Source organism: Bubalus kerabau, chromosome 22 (genome assembly GCF_029407905.1).
Source record: "Bubalus kerabau isolate K-KA32 ecotype Philippines breed swamp buffalo chromosome 22, PCC_UOA_SB_1v2, whole genome shotgun sequence".
NCBI lineage: Eukaryota > Metazoa > Chordata > Mammalia > Artiodactyla > Bovidae > Bubalus > Bubalus kerabau.
The window spans coordinates 31,003,289-31,022,317 of record NC_073645.1 but is presented as its reverse complement, the minus strand read 5'-3'; the positions used below and the strand labels follow the sequence as shown (position 1 = coordinate 31,022,317).

At 40.8% G+C, this 19,029-nt stretch overlaps 1 long non-coding RNA gene across 3 annotated transcripts; it reads left to right on the top strand.

The window, feature by feature from the left end:
- The first annotated feature begins 285 nt into the window (after window positions 1-285).
- LOC129636827 (uncharacterized) lies at window positions 286-16,740 on the top strand. Of its 3 annotated transcripts, XR_008707142.1 has the most exons (6): window positions 286-835; window positions 5,041-5,115; window positions 5,795-5,930; window positions 7,391-7,484; window positions 8,655-8,781; window positions 15,522-16,740. It is a non-coding gene; the product is annotated as an uncharacterized LOC129636827 (long non-coding RNA). The 3 variants fall into 3 exon arrangements; XR_008707141.1 differs by lacking the exon at window positions 7,391-7,484 and having other exon boundaries at window positions 15,522-16,738; XR_008707143.1 differs by lacking the exons at window positions 7,391-7,484; window positions 15,522-16,740 and adding an exon at window positions 9,341-10,875.
- Window positions 16,741-19,029: the final 2,289 nt, after the last annotated feature.

Below are 19,029 nucleotides of genomic sequence, written 5' to 3'. Positions count from 1 at the left end.
GCAAAAATAGGAACCCCTCAATCCCTCTCTTCCCAAAGACAATGCTGAGCATCCTGGCGGTAGAGGACGTCTGGATTCTTGCAAAAAGAACAGAGGAAAATAAAGTGAGAAACAGCGAGCTGGGGGCGCGGGAAGCGGTGGAGGGTGGCAGCACTCGCAGCGGATGCACTTTGGTTGCGCGGGCCCCGCCCTTCCTGGCCTCACGCGAGGGCCCCGCGGGCGGCCGCGGCCTGGTGGTATCGCGAGACTCTAGCCCTCGTGGCGGCGCTTCGTTCCTCGCCGGCCTCCACCTACCCGCGACGCCTCGACCCGCCCCCACAGCGGCCCAACTTGTCTGGAGTTGAAGTCCTGAGCCCCTAGCTCCTGCAACCGGCCAACGGAGAGCCCCGCGCCGCCGCCTCGCCTCCGGGATCCCCCGCTCCGCTCCTCTCCGTTCCCGCGACGCTAAAAGTTGGCGAGGAGGCGGCTCCTCAGCCCAGTTAAGCGCGCTCCTAGCCGGTGCGGGGCTCTCGGTCATCGGCGCCCGGGGCGCCTGAGGCGCGGCTCTGCTGGGTCCTGTGGTACCAGAGTTCCTTCCCCGGGATCCTCTCACCAGTCGCTGCGAGTACGGGCTCCTGGCCCCGCCTCCCCGTCCCAGAGCGGTGCAGGGGGAGCAGGAACAGATGGAGCAGGGGTAGAAGACCCGAGGACTTTGGGCGGCGGGAGCGGAGACTCTAGAGCGAGCGTGAGAAGGAGCCACAGGCTGCCCGGGTGGAGGAGCGAGGCTGACAGCGCGGTGGCGGCGCCAGGGACCCCGCCGCACAGAGGCAGCTCCGCTGTCCAGTCCGCCCCCCGGGTGAGTAAAGTGGTGGGGGGCGGATCACAGAGTGAAGGGTGCGGGGAGGTGGGCGTTAAAGCCGGATGCAGGGACAGGCGGAGAAGCCCGTAGGAGCCTTCTGATCTGGGAAGTGTGCAACATAGAGCCTCTGCCTCCCTTCCCCAGGAGGCACATCCCTCCCTCAGGGGCTTCCATCGCTTTCTCCAGGCACCGGCCCTGAGGGGAAATGCCAAGTTAGCATGTGAATCCTACTTACTGTCACAGTGGTCAGTGGAGTTGAAGACCAGGCAAAGAGTGAGTTATTATTAAGTATTTAGTATGCGGGGGTCGTAGGGTTAACTTTTAGGGCAGTCTGATGTTTCCCTGAAGTGATTTCCCCTTTACTTCCTTCAAGCTTACTGATGTCTCTAGTAAGTTTAAAGTGGATGAGAACTGGGATGGGCAGTCATTGCCCTTTAGTGCCATTCTTATGACAGGGGATGCAAGTTACACAGAGCTTGTATTAACGTTCTAAAGGCCCTGTGTGTGTGTGTGTGTGTGTGTGTGTGAATGTGTATGCATGTGTAGAGCTGGAGCCTTGCAATTTGTGAATTATTGTTTGTTGTCCAGTGTGATCTAGTCCTGGAAACATCAATACCCTCTGTGATAACAACCCTTGATCTCCCTCATTTGCCTGACCTGCAATCGTGAAGAGCACACACAGGGAAATATTGACCTTTTCTTATGAGGTGAAATAGATTGATAGATTGTAGGAGACTGGCACTTAGGGGCAGAGGGTGTGTGGCGGGCTCTGCTGGACACAAAGAGGTCAGTAAGAGTGAAAGTTAGTGATTTGGGGCCATGCCAGGAGAGGTTTTAGAGCTGGGGTAATAAATCTGCAGCTCTTCAATCTGTCTTTAATCTCTTCAATTTAACAGTGAACCGGGAAATTCTTGTTGGCAGAAATAGTAAAACAACAGCTTTTCTGGTAATGATTAGAGAGAATTTTAAAAGTGTGTGAAAGTTCGCTAGGCCACCAGAAAGAAATTTGAAAAATTACAACCAAGAATAGGTAAAAAGTAAATGCATATATAGGTAAGAGGGGATTTAAGCAGGAGATTGAGAGTTTGCTCTGAAATATACACAGATTATCCAGCCCATCTACTTCTACCATGTCTCCATATGTGATAGAATTTCCAGAAACCTCTCCAGAGACATGCCATAGACTTATACTCATTGTTACCTTTGAAATAAAAGTTCAAACAGTTTAAAATAAATACCTGCTCATTAGGAATTCTGTTGGTACATAGGTACAGATAGTATTGATGCAAATCATGATATCAGCACTCAGTATTCACAGCACTGTCCCAAGCGCATTTACCTGCCCTAATGTCTGGCATTAAGGACACAGTTTCTGGTTTGTAGGTTGCTCATGTACAAGTTTGCCAAAATAATTGCAATAGAGATTCTCTTCATCAGTCACCTGGAGACCTTTGCCTTCAACCCCTTCTTTAATAATCACAGCTTTAACATCATTATCATTAAAATTATTCATCCCATTTAAATTTGAATTTTTAAAACTTCTTCAGTTAGTTGATTCAGAATAAGAGTGTAAAAAACACATCTCTGGGAAACCAGATGCTTGTGCATTTAAGAAATGACTGAAATATATTGTCAGGTTGTGTGTGTGTGTCTGTTGCATTCATGCCTATATGTTTATGCTTACTAGCCATATAATGACATTGTGGGTGAAATCATGGATGGGTGACATATAGTAGTCCCCTAAGGCTACTTTTTGTAGTAAGTAATAGGGATGGTGATTATTAATGTTGGAGCACCCATAATTTTCTAATTAGAGTTTTCTCTCATCTAAAGTCTTTATTTTCTTAACGCCAACTCCTTACACACATCCCCTACCCCCACACACATACCTTTTTTAGTATGTGTGTATATGTCCTCAATAACAGAGCTAATCAATTTCATCTAGCCAAATTTATCTGAGCATGATGGAGACAGTAACATTTAATGTTATTATTTTTATAAATTGGAATATGGGAAATCAAAGGAAACTTCTTGGATGGAGGTGACTTGACGTGAAAAGCAAGAATGGAGATTTAAGTTCTGGTTCTGTTTATCACACACGTTTGGCAACTCTGAATAATAATTTCTTGAGTTTGAATTTCTTCATCTGTAAAGTGAGGTCAATGCCAATCAGGATTAGTTGACAGAATCATGTATCTTGAGACAGGTGAAAAGGGCATCGTTACTGTACAGTCATATATACATGTGTGTCACTGCCATTCCTAACACACTCTTAAAAGAAACAGTTAAAGAAACAGTTCATCAACCCTAAATAGGAAGAGAAAGTCAAATTCAAAATTTGTCACTAATACTGCCTCCCCCAGAAAGAAAAGAGGTGGGATGCAGGCACCACACATCTTTTGGACCTGACTGATCTTTAACTAAATGCCAAGGCTAAGATAGACAAATGGTTAAAATAACACCTGTATTACAGATATTAATTTATGGTACTTATAGGATGCCCATTATAACTTGGCTAGGATTCAGAGTGACCTCCTTATTCTTCCTGTCTGCTTCCTGTACTTTTTGCTGATGTTTTGGGGCAGCCTTTGGTAGATGTAGTTTTTGCTGTGTACTCAATGAGACTTTTCCCTGTTATTTGAGTGTAATTTATGTGTGTTCAGAGTAATTCCCCAAGTTTGAGAGTCATTTTTTAAATTCAGGCACTGATATTAACGTCCTTGTCATACAGGACAGCCTTTCTTGATGGAAGGAAGTCTTTGCATGATTTGAACCAAATGAAGGAATCCTGTGGCTTCAAGAATGCTAAGTGCAAATAGTTTATCAGGGGCAAGAACATGTTGGTTCTGTGCAACTTATTTTGTACATGATCTAATTTTTATGATGATATATGCTGCCTTGTGGGGGGTGTGTGTGTGTGTAGTTTTTTCTTCCAAAAAGCTAACCAGCATTAGCTCATTAATCCTTGTGAAATTCTTATTAGGTAGTAGTAGCATTAATATTTCTTTCTCACATGTTATGCTGAATATGATTCAAATACTTTGGTTTCTCACCCTCCTGTCTCTTTCTTAATATCAGTGTCTCTCAAAAACAGTCATCTGGAGTATGCTATTAAACTTACATTATTACGATAGTGTTAATGCTGCATGCGGAGAAGGCAATGGCACCCCACTCCAGTACTCTTGCCTGGAAAATCCCATGGATGGAGGAGCCTGGTGGGCTACAGTCCATGGGGTCACTAAGAGTCGGACACCACTGAGCGACTTCACTTTCACTCTTTGCTTTCACACATTGGAGAAGGAAATGGCAACCCACTCCAGTGTTCTTGCCTTGAGAATCCCAGGGACAGGGAAGCCTGGTTGGGCTGCTGTCTATGGGGTCGCACAGAGTCAGACACGACTGAAGCAACTTAGCAGCAGCAGCAGCAATGCTGCATGTATCAAATGCTGCATGACTGTCTGGTTGTTTGACATTCATATCTTCTTCTTCAGATATTTTTAAACCTGAGATGTATCCACACAACCTTGGTAATTAAGCTGGGTCATTTTTTCTTTGGAGTTTTTTCTTTGGTAAAATGCCTTATTGTCATCATTAATTTTCTTACTAGTTTTGTGAGAGTCAAATTCTCAGTCCCATTGCACAATTCAGCAAACAGGTTCAGAAAGAATAAGTGACTTGGGTAAGGTGTTATGGGGGTATGGAACAGAGCATACCTATTTGAATCTGATTCCAGAATCTATTCCTGTCTTACAAAATTTAACCTACAGTAAAACTTGGAAATTAGAATCTTTTAAGATTATAAAATTATTCATCTTGAGTTGATTTCAGACAAGGTTGAGAAGTGGTAAATCCTGATTATGAGAGCTCTTTATCTTTGAGAAAAAGGAATGTTGTTAACATGTGCTGGCACATTTCATTCTTTAGCTCCAATAGAGACTGCAGTGTTTCCCAGATTTCATTTTCATCTTTAGAAGATCTTAAAATGAACACTTGGATGATTTATTGAGCATGAGGTCATTGGCAAATTTTGGTATCTGGTCTTGTTTAATACATTTTTGAGTTAACAGGATCTAGTTTTATTTTACATTGACTTTGAAAACTGGGTTTGGTGATCATTTCTGTAAGATCTTTTCGCCTGACCTTTTTAATTTTAATAGAGGTGACTATCTTTAGCAAACTTATATTTTTACTTTTCCTATCAGGTCCTGATGAAGAATGCAAGTGTAATTTGGCCTGGAAGGCAAGATGCTACTGAATAAAACAAAGCATATGTGGAGGTAGATGGACTTTGGTTTTAATCTCAGATCTTCTTATTAGCTCTCTTTAAAGTAAGGAAATTGTCTGCTTTATGCTTTTTGAGGACACAGTGTTGATTGTTTCTCTTACATTTCACTCAGATCTGACACAATGTTTTAGTGTCTTCAACTTGAGAGTGTTGAACATTTTGTACTTGTGAGTCAAGTTCTACGGAAATAAAGATGGCATATTGATGTATGCCCTTGACTTGAGAGTGAACAAATCTTGTATTTCATGTGATTAGGTGTGTCTGTGCTATTTTTATACATATGTGTTTATAAAAATTTAACAGATTTGAATGCCACTGTTTAAATCAGGTACTGGTATTTGCAGAAAGATATAAAGGTGTAGTAGTTTGTTTTACATTATCTTTGTGTTGGTAAATATGAAATCTCTAGCTACAAAATGCATAATTTAAGAGTATAAATTAAAATGCCTTTTTGAAATTTTCTAGTACAATCTAGATTAAATTTTGTCATTTAATTAAACTAAATATTGACTCTGAGAATGATTCACATTTTTAGAGTTATGAGTAGAATAGAACTGGGCACAAAATATATGGCATGTCTTCTTTATCTATGGTGTTAATAATTGCTAACATTCAAGGAGTAAATTCTGTGTGCTAGGGACAAGTTAACAAGCTTTCTTTTAATTCTACAGATATTTGCTGAGCACCTAGTATGTTCCAGACAGTGACTAGGAGGTGTATGTGAACTGGTACCAAAAGTTATGAACATTTGTGTAAGGCAATAGAAGATGCATGTCATCTGATGACAGAACTGCTCGAGAAGTAAAGGTGAGATGGAACCCTCTGGCTGGGATGGATATGAGGGCTTGGGGCAAGGGTGATGCTTGCATTGGGCCATGAATAGTACTGAGAACTTTAAAAGGGGAGTTTTGAGATGACAATCCATACATGGTAGGCAAAAGAACTGCAAGAGCTAATGTGGAGAAGACAGAGATTATAATTTAATCTGTAACATCACTTTTGAATATTTATAGATATGATAAGTGAAGTGAAAGTCGTTCAGTTGTGTCTGACTCTTTGCAACCCCATGGATACAGCCCATGGAATTCTCCAGGCCAGAATACTGGAATGGGTAGCCTTTCCCTTCTCCAGGGGATCCTCCCAACCCAAGGATCGAACTCAGGTCTCCCACATTGCAGGCAGATTCTTTACCAGCTGAGCCACAAGGGAAGCCCAAGAATACTGGAGTAGGTAGCCTATCCCTTCTTCAGCAGGTCTTCCCGACCTAGGAATCAACCCGGGGTCTCCTGCATTGCAGGCAGATTCTTTATGAACTGAGCTATGAGAGAGGCCCTAGTTATAGATATAAGGCATACCAAATGAGAAACTGAAAATCTATGCCAAGGAAAAGAAAAATATGCCATCCCTTAGAAATTTGATTGCCCTTATTTGCACATCTAAATCTCACCTTGGATGTTGTTGCTTTTTCTTATTATGACATTTTTCAAAAAATAAAAGACTATCATTTAGTTAGTAAACTGTATCAGGAACATCCTCAGCCAAGCTGCCCAAACTGCCACTTTATGTCTTTACATTTATATACAGATGTGACCTACCTTTATGTGAATCTTAATTATTTTCCTACACCTCTAGAAAGTATGCAGACTGCATCTTTGTCTCCATCGGGGAAATTTGTCAGATAGTGTCCATGCAGTAGCCAAAGATGATGGCCTGAACGAAGTGTGGTCAGTGTGAGGAGGACCCAGACTCCTCACAATGTAATGGTTACTGTAGAGGGCAGGCTTGAGTCTGCAGGTTAGATAGAGGCAATAGTTAAAAGCCTGGCAAGAAACAAAGGTGAAATCCTACCATGTAAGGTGTATACTGAAAGAAGAGAGCTTATTCTAAAATGTAGGTAGGAATAAAAGGACCTGAATGCTCTGGTGTGAACTTTTACATGTGCATAAATGGTCTCGTGTCTCTCTTTCTGCTGCAATCTGCTGAATGTTTTTATAGTACTACCTTAGATCAGTAATGTACCTTTGCACTGTTCAAAATGACTCACTTTTGAAGAATTTTGTCCCATCACTTCAGTTTTATTTTCATCATAGTCCTAAGAGATTAGAAGGACAGATATCTTTATATTTACATTTTGTGGGAGATGAAACAGGAATTTTGCCCTGTGATTTACACTTCAGTTATTGGAGGAAGAGGGGCTAAAACTTGGGACACAGCATTCCACTGATCCCTCGACTTGCTCAGGCTTTTTTTTTTTTTCCTTGCCACAGGTTGGAGACAGAATTTTTGTTTTGGCCGCAGCCTGTGCTGTCAGGGACCTCAGTGTTTGCAGAGAAGCATGGAGATTGGGCACCGAGCTCCTGGGTTTGAGAAGAACCTATACAAATTACATATGTTGGGCTTTAGATCAGTTTTCCTGGTCCAGGTTGATTTGTGGGTCATTGCTGCTGCTAAGTCACTTCAGTTGTGTCCGACTCTGTGTGACCCCATAGACGGCAGCCCACCAGGCTCCCTCGTCCCTGGGATTCTCCAGGCAAGAACACTGGAGTGGGTTGCCATTGCCTTCTCCAGTGAATGAAAGTGAAAAGCCTTTAAAAAGTGTCCACGCCCATCATTGACAAGATTTACTGCAAGTGAGGTGCCATTGCCTGTTGATAGAAGTGTTAAGTGCCCACCATTGTAAATGAGTCATCAATCCCTTTTTTTGCCCTGGTGACTAATCAAGGCTGGGGTTTGGGAACAAGGCAGAGAGGGTTTGCAGAACACTGTGCTATCAGAGAAGGCAATGGCACCCCACTCCAGTACTCTTGCCTGGAAAATCCCATGGACAGAGGAGCCTGGTAGGCTGCAGTCCATGGGGTCGCTAAGAGTCAGACATGACTGAGCGACTTCACTTTCACTTTCATGCATTGGAGAAGGAAATGGCAACCCACTCCAGTGTTCTTGCCTGGAGAATCCCAGGGACAGGGGAGCCTGGTGGCCTGCCGTCCATGGGGTCGCATAGAGTCGGACATGACTGAAGCGACTTAGCATGCTATCTACATGATAACAGAAGCTGAGTGTTAGCAACAATGATATAAATCACCACACCTTTTGAGCAATTCTCTGTAATAACATTGCAGAATATCACTGTGTTATTTAATTGAAACCTCACAACAATCCTGTGAAGTTGGTATTGTCTTTGTTCTAACCCTGTGAAAACTGAGGCTCAGAGGAGTTAAGAAACCTGTCATAAGTTACTTATAGAGTGACAAATCAGGGATTTAAGTTTTGTTCTGACTTTGACTCTAAAGCTCTTTCTGCTGGATCATACCACCCCATAGATGGGTTTATTTGGGGGTTGATTAGAGAATTTAAAAGTCAGTTTAGAGTGATGATAGGGAGGAGACCCCTTGGCATGAGAGGAAAAATCTTAAGTGTGCTCCTTTCCAAGTTGCCATGTTCTCAGATTGCTGGCCTGTCTTATTCCTTTCATGACCTCCATTTATCCCTGTGAATAATTCATGTAATATCACCAATGTGTTTTGTCTCTAGCTTGTTATCTGGGAAGATATACAGAAGCTGCCATTTGCTTTCACCTTGCTGGCTGCTGACCCTAAAGAAGTAGCCCAGACACCATGGATACTCACCTTAAGATAATGCTTCCAAGTTAAGTTATCAGGTAATTGGTGGATCATACTTTGCCCAGGGTCAAAGGTTTGAGGGTTCTGGTCACCTTCCCTAACTCAGATGACAGAGGATGTGGAAACCCAAACTCATGGTCCATCTAATCCAGGGCTTGCCTGTTTAGATAAAACATCTTTCTGTGGGTTTAGTTCTTTACTTTCCACCACTTTCAGTTAGAATTATGAAAAGGGCATTTGTCACCCTGGCTTGGAAACACTGTCTCTAATCTCCACCTTGACCTGTCCTGAATTTTGCCCAGTGGATGGAGGGGTTTTGAACTGGACAGCCGTGGGCTTGCTCACTGACAAAAAAACTACATTCAGGTATGATCCTTAGGCCCTCACATTTAAGTGACCATCCTTACCTTTGAATTTATCTTTGTAACATTCTTGGTAAACAGTTGACCATATGTGCATGCATGCATGTGTGCTATGTCACTTCAGTTGTGTCCGACTCTTTGTGACCATATAGACTGTAGCCCATCAGGCTCCTCTGTCCGTGGGGATTCTCCAGGCTAGAATACTGGACTGAGTTGCCATGCCCATATCTTCCAGACCCGGGGATCAAACCTGAGTCTCTAATGTCTCCTGCATTGGCAGGAAGGTTCCTTACCACTGGCACCATCTGGGAAGCTCTGACCATATATATGTAGGTATATTTATGAATTTCCTGTGTTTTCAAAATTATTTATATTGTTTTTCTTAGGGAGCAGCACACCATCTTGAGTCTTACTGCTTTATAGTAAATCTTACTTTCATATAATAAACTTCTACTTTCATATAAGTTTTATTGGAATAAAGCCCCATTCATTCATTTTTACATATCATCTGTTTTTGTGATCTGTGATACAACAGCAGAGTTAAGTAGTTGTAACAGAGACCATCTTGCAGCACCTAAAGTATTTTCTGTCTGGACCCTTACAAGAAAAGTTTGCTGCCCACTGGTCTAGATCATGGGAGGAAATTTTTAACCATTCCTTTTATTTTTATCTGTACTATTTTGAATTTTTGCCATGTGTAAGTATTGCTTTTGTAGTAAAGCTATTAGAACATCTTAAGTGATTGTGCTACATGCTAAGATGTAGCCTTTTCCCTTGAGGTTGCACATACTAGTGGGATTAGATATTTGCACAAACAGAAAAATCACTATTTAGAGTTTTAAATACATAATAAATATAATAAGAATTTTTAAAAGTTCTATGGGGATACAAATGGGTGGAGAGTCAGCTCATCCTCCTGGCAGAGGGAAGAAGTGATTTTACAAGGAATTGAGGAGCTGGCCTTTATTTATGTAGGATTAGGAATTTGCCAAGCCAAGGATGTTTGGGAGGAGGAGAGGCAGTCTATATTCATTTTCCTGTTTTTCTTACGAGAATTAGGTCCACCTTCATGTTTCTTAGTACATGTAACAGTATGTGATGTCATTCTTCCTTTCTAGTCTTCTCCATCTCCGTGCCATTTGGGACTCTGACTAATAGTCTTTAAATATCATGTTTGGTTTCCTTTTATGCATCATGTCTCAGACGTGTCAGAGACATGATGACTAAACCAAAGAATCTGAGCTCCCAAAAAGATTAAGACTTGCCTTAAATCTGAAACATTGCTGTCTCATCTCTTCAGAGTAGAGTTCCACTAGCAAGTTTTGACAGCTTCCCTTCATATTTGTTGTGTTGCTTCTTCTGTACCAGATAGAAATGGGTGATGCTGTCATTTTCTTGGGCATGTGGCCTGAATCAGTGTGGTTGTTGAGGTGATTATGACAAGTCAGTAGTCATTTTCTGTTAGTGCAATATTGTTTCCCTAAGTAATGTGATATGTGAGAGAGGGAATGATATCACCATATCCACAGTTAACTTAGTGTATACATGTAAATGTGAGGGATTCGGTACCTAAATTAGTTTAATGCATAGCTCATGATTTTCATCTTAATAGCTTTCTCAGACCTGCTGTCAAAGAATAAAGTTAACTCATGTTAGACTTTATTTTTTTTTTCCAAAATGGCTATACAGTTGACACGGGATTATTCATTAGCAAGATTATTCTTTTTCCACTGGTTTTCATAGTGATCTTTGTTACAAATTTGTGGACTGTAAATTTGTCAGGTGTCTTTCTGGACTCTATTAAGATCCATTTGTTTGTTTTCCTTGTATTAATATATTATTTTAATATATGGCTTCATCATCTTCACATGTTTATCAGTCTTCTGTTGTGTGCCATTGTATGCCAGCTAGCATAGAAAAGAATCACAGAGAATACAAACAATACTGTTTTCTAAAAGAGAATTTATCTTTTTGTCTTTTAGAATCATAGGGTTGGGAGTTGACTACCTCAGTTTATGAGAGATTGATCTAGGTTTTATCTGGATTTCATCTTTGGCAAAAGTCAGTCTTTTTTGGTTATCGCTTGCTACCATGATGTGATTCTCTATAACTTTATATTGATGTGTTGGTGTTTCTAGTGTCTTCAGCTTTGGAAAAGAGCTAGAAATTCATTTCTCATCACGGATGTTCAACTTAGCTTTGTACTACTCCTCCCCCTTTTGGGAGAGTGTGGAAAATTGTAATGGTTTGGTGTCCACTAAACTTCCAACCTTGTCACTCAAGCAATGTGAAAAATAACTGCTAGTTCTTCTGTTAGCTAAGGAACTGTGCCAGCCATCCAGGCTGGTCCTCAGACTCTAGCTCTGCCCAATATTAGGACATTGTGAAATATGATTTAGATTCTCCTTATCAATTCACCCTTCTTTGTAGGGCTTTAATCAGTTCCCTGTACTGGGTCCTTGCCTCCCCCTCCTCTGGATGGGTTTTGTTTTCTAAGCACCATGAGATGGCAGGATTGACTCTTTGTGTTCTTGTACATCCTCAGAATTCAGCAAATGTGTGGTGAAGCAAACTGGACATATAAATCTCTTACAATGGAGGCAAGGAGAAAAGTTAGAAGGAAAATCTAGGCAAGAAGTTATAGTGATCAGAATTAGCAGATTTACTTGTAAAGATGGGTGGGTATAGAAAGATTTGATACAAATTTTAGGCTATACAACCAGTAACTGGGGGTGGGGATCTAGGGAGGCTGGTGGGAAGAGAGAGAGCCAAAGAAGGCAATGGCCATGTTTCCAGCTATGGCAGTTGGGTGGCTATTGACAGTGTGTGTGTGTAGTGTTATATATATATAGTGTATAGTGTGTGTGTGTGTGTGTGTGTGTGTGTGTGTATACACACTGAACTACTCTGGTGTACTTTGCATTAGCTTTTACTTTGCAAGGCAGATAAAGCCCTGATACCACTGATTATAAATGTGTGTGTGTGTGTGTGTGTGTGTGTGTGTGTGTGTGTGTGTGTGTATATGCATGCACACAGGACTTCAGCTTGGTTATACTTGCTTACACGTTGCTCTAACCTCTGTCCTCAATGTAGGATTTTAGATCAATAGTAGCCATCCAGAAGCTTCTTCTATGAAGGAACGCCTATTGCTTGATTAAGCCTTCAGTCTTCTTTTGGTTAATTGAGTCCTATGTGCTGAATATAAATACTATGTGTTTCCCTAAAAAGTCCATCCAGGCTACAAATACAAATCACATGTGGCTTCTTGCAAGTCCATTCTGAACAAAATTTAGGATCTTTCATAAGCAAAGCTGTTCCCAAGGTTGGTGACCCCACTGAGGTTTACTCTAAGCTCATCATCTTCTCATGTAAGCAGAGAGGTGAGATGCCACTCCTGATTCATTGTGTCACGTGACCATATCTTGGAAGCCTCCTGAATAAGGTGTTTATTATTAATTCAGAAGGCCAGGGAAAGTATATGAGTCTAAGCTGCTGCAAACCTTAAATGAGTTAAGAGAACTGAGTTAGTGCAACCTAAGCACAGATTACTCAGCAGGCTATTTGCTGCTAATGGAATCATTTTTGTTGCTTATCCACCCTTTCTTGAAATATCCTAATATGACTAAGTTCTCATAAAGGCTGTAAGATGCACATGCTAATTCCAGTGCAAAGAGGGTTTTTATATAAAATATAAAATTGGGGAGCCGTTCAAATCCATTTGCCCCCTTGCAATAAGCTATCAGTTAGTCCTCTCCACCAACAAGTTTCCTAGGGATATTATGAAGTGAGAGGTATATTTATAAATTTATAATGAATTGATAAGTAAGTGAAGAATGAAGCCTGCTGCTTCATTGTTACTTTCTTCTCTCACATCTTTCATCCTCAAAGTTATCCTTCATTTAAGCATGTCAGGAGAGAACCTGAGTTTGGAATGGGGTCTTGATGGAGAGATTGAGAATGTAAGAAATGGTGTATAAAGAGCATAGAGAATGTGTGGTTGTTCAGGATTTGACCAGTGCATCAGAGTAACAAATTCTAGTGCTCCATTCCCTCTAGAAGTTATGAAGTTGGTTAATGGAGTAACCTATTTAAGAAGCTAGCCTAACTGACTCTGTAGAAAACACAACTTTTGATTTAATTTGGTGGATTTCTTTTAATTGCAATAGTCAACTAAAAGTATTAGGGCTATTTACGTAATGGTAGGGACCTTATTTCACTGATCTGTTGTAACAGAATCTAAGGAGGTATTGTCCATTTCCGAATGTATGATGAGGTTGCTTCGAGAGTTGGCACTTCTGTATCCCTAGGGTCTCTTGTCTGGATGTGTGCTTGTCTTCCTGCTCAAGTTCACTTCTGAAAACACTGCTGTTTCACACTCTCTTGGTGTTATAGATCCTCATGTTGCTGACTTCAGAGCTTCACTGAAAGCATCTCTGTAAAATTGCTAATTCATAAGGGCCAGCAGAATTCATTCCTACCATATTGGCTGCTTAGTGATACATATTCATTCTCTGTAAAGATATAGGTATATCTCTTTCTCTATCCCCAAAGACTAATTTTGATTTAAAATGAATCTGTCCTCTTTTGTTTATTGACCCAGGGGGATGGTACGGGGAGGGAGGAGGGAGGAGGGTTCAGGATGGGGAACATGTATATACCTGTGGCACATTCATGTTGATATATGGCAAAACCAATACAATATTGTAAAGTTAAAAAAAAAGAATAAAAAAAAAGAAAAGAATTAAAAAAATAAAAATAAAAAAAAATTAAATGAATCTGTTTTTTGTTTTTGGGAAGATTTGCCTTCACCTCTTTTACCTGATCTCTGGGTTTTGGGTTCCTTGTTGTCTGTGAGAAGGTAGCATGTAGACCAAACTTCAGAGATGTCAGCTCTCTTCCTTGAGAAGGGCATTACTTTGGTTGAAAATGATCACAGTTATCAGTAAAATTATATGAGGGAGAATAAAGCACCTCATTATACTAAAGTCAGGATTACCCTGTTTATGAGCTCAATTTAATTAATTATTAAAGGCTAAGACATTTAGAGAAAATTTTAAAAGCATACTATTAAGGTCAAAGTGGCTGAGATTCAAGTTTAAATGGTTTTAGCTGTTGCGTTGTTTCAAGAACTCTCTTCCATTTGGGAAGTTAATCTGAGATGTAAAGTGGAGAGACCTGGGCTGAGGGTCAGAAGACTTGCTTCACATTCCTTCTTTGCTACGAACTGGCTGTGAGACCTCAAATATGGCACTTACATTCCATTAGTAAGGAGATAAAAATACCATTTTGCAAGTCAGCTATGAAAGCATCTGACGGAGTGAGCGTCTGACTCACTGTACATGTCCAGGGAAATTTTGGTTCACTTATACATGTTGATATTTAAGAGAGTTTATTCAGGAAATTTCTATGAGCCAGAAAGTTTCATAAGATACTCGTGGTTATGCTTTGTGAGCACTGGTCCAGGATATTTTTTTAGGCTAGGAGAAGATCATCAAACCTGATCCAGAAGATTGGAGTTTTAGTTCAGATTTGTCCTGCATTTGTTGTGAAATCTGGGCACAAGTGTCATAGCCTTCCTTAAGTATTCAGTTTCTGCACCTGGTCTATAAGAATAATTCCTCAAACAGGTTAGTGCCATTTCTCTGTATATTTCTATATCTGTAAAGTAAGCACAGTGAAACTAGCCGCTTCAGGAGATCTTCACAAGGCTAACATGATTCAACACATGGAAATGTTCTAGCAGAGTGCTTCTTTCATGGTATATACTCAATAAACATTCATTGGAATGATTTTCCCTCCTTCCTGGAACTCACTTGAGTAAAATTGCCAGTCATAGAAATCGGAATGCTGAGTACCATGTTAATGCCTTGACAGTTTTCTGGAAAGAAGAAATAAAAACCTGTCTAATGCTCCCAGTTTTATTTTACTGGCATTCTCTCTCCTTCTCTCTCTCTCTGTTGTTTTTTTTTTTTTTTTTTCCTTGGGATGATGTCTCTTTGTGGCAGAGCAGCAACACCGGCAACTATAATCAGGGGCCAAAGGCCAGAAACCACAGATGAGAAAGACCAGCCCTCCTATCCAGTCCTATTCTGTGCTGCTGGGTTTTCTCTGACAGGAATGCATGTATTTCTTTAGGAGCCCCATAGCCAAGACCACAGCAGTTTTCTTGGAACCAGAGGCAGAAGGCTCCTGCTTCCTTGTGGCTCATATTCTCACTCAGCACCCAAGCATGTCTTTATTTGGTGAAGTTCACAGCCTTTCCCTTCCTGCCTCAGCAGCTACTGTCCCAGCCTCAGCCCCAGTCATGAAAAGTGTGGCTGCTGTGTGGATCATGTCTAGGCAGTTCAGAGAGCCTTTCAGAGAACAAAACTTTGGATTTGACTGCGACTTCAGCTACGACTCTCTCTTTCTCCTAGAAAACTATTGTGTTGGATGAAGCAAGAAGGTGCAAGCTGTAATACTGTCATGAAGGCCAAAGGTTGAGGAAGAAGTTGCCATTTCTCCTTCCTGTTTACCACTCAAGGATCTATCTCCTGAATCCTTTTTAGAGTTATTGGTATCTTGGCTTTATACATATACCCTGGTATTTGAATACATATACTGGTGCTCACAGCATTGGCTTAAAGTTAGTGGTTCTACTACTCTCTAGCTGTATGACTTGGGCATTCAGTTCTTTCTGAGTCTCAACTTCCTCATCTTTATGATGGGAATAGTCATGTCTGTCTGCTTGCCTGGTCAAATAAAATCTCTGCTTCATATATTTGATACCTTAGGGTCCCCTACATGAGTAGGAAGCTTGCATGTTACTTAACACAGCTTTTGCTGCTGAAGATGACCATTCCTTCATCAGCCTCCTGGACAGATGATCCTCTAGTGTCAGACTGAGCTCTGAAGGGTTGGGAAGCTGCCCTCCTCAGGAGCTCAGATAGTAAGTTGTTCTTTGTGCTGATCTGAAATCTGAACTCTCCAGTAACTTTTGCCTGCTGGTTTCTGTGTCATCTCTGGATAACAGGACATTTAACCTCAAAATCTTCTGTATACTGAAGACTACTGTGAAAAGTACCATTATTTTTTAAGCTGGATATCAAGTCATCTTTTCAGCTCCTTTGCCTGCTCTGCCCTTGGGGTTCTGATCTGGATTGACTTCATGGAACAGAACATGGTGCCAGGTGTTCCTGAACATTCTCAATGGTCTTTGTAGCATTGGTAATAAAACATTGCCTGATGACCCTAGAAGCAAGTTTGATTATTACTAATGGTAACTGTCCCTACCCGTAGCGAGTCTGCTCAAATCCTAGAGCCATGATTGGCAAACCATATTTCTTAACATGCTTTAAATTATTTTTAACATGAAAGTAATTTCCCCCTCTGTTGCATTGCCATTTCCTTCTCCAAGGGATCTTCCCTACCCAGGGATCAAACCCAGGTCTCCTTTATTGCATGTGGATTCTTTACTGCTGAGCTACCAGGGAAACCACACTTTATTCTAAAAAATAATAAAGATGCATTAAATTTAATAATAGAAAAGACCTAGAAAAAAATCTAAAGAATACTATGGAACTTATTTGTAGCCCATTTACTTTTAAAAAAAATAAAATATTTTTATACCTTACACCTTAGTCATGTTTCCACATAAATGATTGTATATTTATGTGTAATCAGTGAAATTATGTAATATGGTTATGTACCTATACATTTTGTTCTCTTATTGATCATTGTATCATGTTTTCCCATGTCATTATCAGTTATTTAGTATCATCATAATGGTTGCATCATAATAATGAATATATACTATAATTTACTTAATGAACCCTCTATGGTAATCCCTAATTTGTAGCCAGTTTCCAGGAGCTTCAGAGCTATTCTCTTTGAGAAATGGAATAAGGGAGAAGGCAATACCTCTGGATTCTCACAGGAGGATTTTATTTTCCAAATGCTGGGGTACTCCCATTGCTCTGCTCTTTTCCTGTGGGCAGAGTTAACAGGACATGGAGATCAGATCAGGATGTGGAGATCACTTGGAAAGCTAAAAAAGTAGGTTGATTTGTGCATATGTATTTATGACTGAGCAACTGAGCACATTAGTGAATATGTATCCTCACTAAACAAATTCAAGTTTAAAATGTTATACTGATGATTTCTGTGATGAACAAGATGTTTGGTTTTGTTTCATTTACTGATACAAATGCGCCCCTAGAAGGGCTTGAACTGCCTCTATGTGATCAAGGATTTTCCCTTGGTTAAGGAAATCAGAGAAATCCAAGGATCAGAGAATTACTGTCCTTCATTGTCAGGATTTAATGCATTTAAATCCCGAGCTAGAATCAAAGTATCACAGATTTGTCTTCTGTTAACATAATTTGGGACTCTCTTGTTTGTTAGAGCATAGCTCTGGCTGATGGAAGGTCTGCTCTCATATAATCACATCAGTCATCTGGGGTCATTGTTTAAGGGGCAGTACCATAACTTCTCTGCAGACTTGCAGAACCAGTCACCAAGATAAAGGTACAGCAGTCTTCTTGTTTACAAACTTTCCAAGTGAATTTTGTCAGGTAAATTTAAGAAATGGATTGTGACCCACGCATAAAAATATCTAGGCCATCAATTTAGCCTGAAAGAGAATTGCCCTGCCTCCACACCTGTATTTCTAACAAGTCAGAACATCTAAGATACTGAGCTTTACTTTGGATTTCATCTGCTATTATCAAAATCACACAGTTGGGAAGAAGTAGTTTCATAAACTTGTAGTGAGGGTGATGAAAGGGTTTTTTTTTTTTTTTTTTTTTCCAATTAAAACATCATTTCTGAAACAGGCAGCCCACATCTCCCCAAAGGCACTGCCACTATAGAGAAACAACTGCATCCCTTCATCTCGGGCCAATCCCACCCTTGTGGAATGAATAAAAACTATGTCTTATCACCTAGGGGGATTGGCTGGTTTGATGCAGTAGTATATGGTTGACTATTCAAACAAAAATAAAACCAAACCGAAACTTGTGGTTATTTAGTCCTGGTAGAATTCTCAAAACTTATTACAAAAGGCTAATCTGAGACAGCTTCACTCCATCTGTGCCATTTCTCCAGCCCAGAGAAGCATTAACTTTATTGGGTCTGGTTGCAAGGGTGCTTCCAACATGCTGCTCAGAGTTTTATGATGTCACAGGTTTCTGATTGTGCAACTGAGAAACTGCAAGTTGTGTATCACATGTGCTTATTAGGAAGGGTGAAAAGTCAAACTACCAAGATGATGTCCTGTTGCTAGTAGTAAGGGTGTTAATATCTGGTGGGCAGGTCCTCATAGTAGTGGGCTGCAGTGAACAGTTTTGAAAGTTCTGTGTTCTTCCCGTTGCTGTGGCATAATTTCAACAGTCAGGGAAACCAGGTCTTGAAACCTCTAACTTGGGTCCTAACTCAGGAAAGGGAGTTTATAGAAAGCAGCAGTGGGCGAGAGAGACGGCCAGTCTCTTATGCTTTTCACGTTAAAAAAAGTGTTGAATATCCTGAGTCTGAGAGTTCTGGGCTGCTTGAAAATAAGAATAGCTTCTCATTTCTTTGTTGGGCCACCTGCAAAGAGCATTCATGCTTCCTGTTCCCCAAGTATTGTGAGGCTGCTGGATTTTTTGGGTGGGAGATGTCAGTATCTGGTTCCAGCAAAGCAGAAGCCACAGTAAACTGGGAGCATCCCTCCATTGAAGTTTTGCCTCCTATAGAAATGCAGATGAACTCAAGGTGATTTGTCCATTGTGTATGTTTCCTGGAACATTAAAGAAATGAGAAGGAAGCTTCTTAAGTGTGTGCTGAGTTCTCCTGTGGAGGAGGAAAGAGGTGAGAATTGCCCCTATGAGTTATCACTTAACTATGCTGAATCCATGAAAGCCTTTACAGAGCAGCTGGTCTCTCTCTGGGCTGGGTGCCAGTCAAGTC